Source organism: Talpa europaea, assembly GCF_964194135.1.
Source record: "Talpa europaea genome assembly, chromosome: X".
NCBI lineage: Eukaryota > Metazoa > Chordata > Mammalia > Eulipotyphla > Talpidae > Talpa > Talpa europaea.
The window spans coordinates 64,192,442-64,194,967 of record NC_140081.1 but is presented as its reverse complement, the minus strand read 5'-3'; the positions used below and the strand labels follow the sequence as shown (position 1 = coordinate 64,194,967).

At 46.6% G+C, this 2,526-nt stretch overlaps 1 pseudogene across 1 annotated transcript; it reads left to right on the top strand.

The window, feature by feature from the left end:
* The first annotated feature begins 223 nt into the window (after positions 1–223).
* On the top strand, positions 224–1,285 carry LOC311187402 (BOS complex subunit TMEM147-like; annotated as a pseudogene). The gene has a single exon. The product of its transcript is annotated as a BOS complex subunit TMEM147-like (transcript).
* Positions 1,286–2,526: the final 1,241 nt, after the last annotated feature.

Genomic DNA, 2,526 nt, shown 5'->3' with positions numbered 1-2,526 from the left:
CTGAAAATGAGACAGAAAACTGAGGTCAGGGGTCTCCCTGGTGGTGCAAGGTGTTCAGACGCAGCACTATGAAGTTATCTACAGCCTCTGCAGCACGAGCTCCATCCCTGGCCAGGGAAGTGACCCACACGATGCAGCAGACCTCTCTTGACTCGCCCGCTGCTCCCCTCAGCAGTGTACAGTGTACTTCAGTACATCTACCTGTTAATGCTCCCCACTCTGTCTCTGGTGAATCCTCTTATGCCCCTCATGTCTGGCCTGCACCCCAGCTCTTGTATGCATAAATAAAAACAAATCTAAAAAAGGAAAAAAAAAAAAAAAACCGAGGTCAACAGTATCTTTCGGCAGTGGAGGCAGATGGGCACCAGGCCCAGGCTCAGTCGCCAGGGATTGAGGCGGACACCAGTGCTCCCAGACCCCACAGCGCACATCTGCGGGCCCGGTGGCCGGCACCATGATTCTGTTTCACTTCGGGAACTGCTTAGTCCTGGCCTACTTCCCTTACTTCATTACGTACAAGTGTAGCAGCCTCTCCGGGTACAATGCCTTCCGGAAGTATGTCCAGGGCCACCTACCTCTTCGTGCAGCTGTGCAAAATGCTGTTTCTCGCCACATTCTTTCCCACCTGGGAAGGCAGCATCTATGACTTCATTGGGGAGTTCATGAAGGCCTGTGTGGATGTGGCATGCCTGATAGGCCTAAACCTTGTCATGTCCTGGAATGCAGGCAAGGGGAGTGCACGATTATGGTTGCCGCTCTGGGCTGGGCTACAGCCAAGCTCATTATGTCCTGCAGCATCCCACTCTACCTTGGAGCCCGAGGCATTGAGTTTGACTAGAAATACATCCACATGAGCATTGACTTCAACATCAGTCTGGTCCATTACATTGTTGTATCTGCCCAGGTCTGGATGATAACACGCTATGACCTGTACCACACTTTCAGACTGGCAGTCCTCCTGCTGATGTTCCTTAGTGTCTACAAAGCCTTTGTCATGGAGACCTTTGTCCACCTCTGTTCCCTGGGCAGCTGGACAGCACTGCTGGCCCGAGCAGTGGCGACAGGGCTGCTAGCCCTCAGCACCCTGGCCCTATATGGCACTGTTGTCAATGTGCACTCCTAGGCGGAGTATCCCAGACATCACATACCTTTTGCCTGTTTCCGGGTTTCAGCAAACAGTATTTGGAAATTTTTTTAAAAAGTGTCTTTCTGAGACTCATGAGAATATAAGTCTCCAGACACAGTGCCCAGCACATCTTTGATGGCCCTGCTCATGCCTACATTCAGATCACTGTGTCTCTATAGGTAAATGCTGTTTTTAAAGAAATTGAAAAAAAAAAACAAAAGAAGCTTATGTACTGTCATGCCTTTCCTGGTCGTTGCTGGTACAAGGTTTGATTCCATCTAGATGGGGAATGAGGGAATATGCTTTAGAGCACCCATCATCTTTCTGAGAATGTTCCATCTAGATAAAAACAATAGGTTCATTCATTCAAAAAATAGTGGTTTTCCAGTGATTATTATCAAAAGCCTTGCGGTAAAATATTCAAAGCTAGCTGAAAAGTCCCAACTCAAGCTAACATGAGTGGTTGCAAGAGTGACTAGAGTATTAATTAGAATTCACTGTTCTTTCTACTGTCATTGTTAACAATTTGTTTGAAATAAAGCCTCCTGCTTTCACTAATATCAGTGAGCAAATGATAACTTGCTAAAATTTCAGCAAGTCTTTTATTCTATTCTAGGCATAAAAGCTGAATCTGAAAATTGATCTCAAAGCAGAGGTGTAACAGTGTAATCCCCATAGAAAAGTGAGGTTCCAGGTTCCCTACCCTACTCAAGGAAAGGGGGAGCTGAGCAGGGAGGGGACACTAAAGAGGATTTAGGAATAACATGACTTGAAGACTTAAAGGAGTCACATGGAGCAGACACTAGTGAAGAAGCCACAATTGCTTCTTAGCCTTGGCCTTGTACTAGGGCCTCAGGGGACATGGAAGCAGACTCTTGAAAGAGACAGAGATGTGGGTATGAGACATGTAGGGAGGCTGACAATTGTAGCCTTTATCCTGACTTGGATTTTATTTTGCTCTTTTCCTTTCAGACTTGCCTGGCCCCTTCTGCTCCTTTCCTGTGGGTCCCAACCAGAAGGTGCCTTAGATGAGTGGCAGGCTCTCAGGTCCCAGTGGCCCTGCTTTAGGCCAACACTGTTTGACTAGGCATTTACCAAGAGGGGATGGGTAGCTTTGGGTGCTTCATTTGGAAGCTATATTCTTTTCTCTTCTTTTCTCTATATTGCATACAAATTGTATTCAAGTACTTTTATTGAAGGTCTTATGCATAAGAGTATGCTTGTCGTTTTTTAAGGTTTGTTTTTTAAATTTTTATTTTTTATTTGTTTTGCATAGAACTGGGGTATAGACCAGAGGTGCAGGGGGTTGGGGGGTGGGTGAGAGGATTCACCAGAGACAGAGTGGGGAGCAGAACAGGCAGACTGACTGAAATACACTGCTGAGGGGAGCAGCGGGCAAG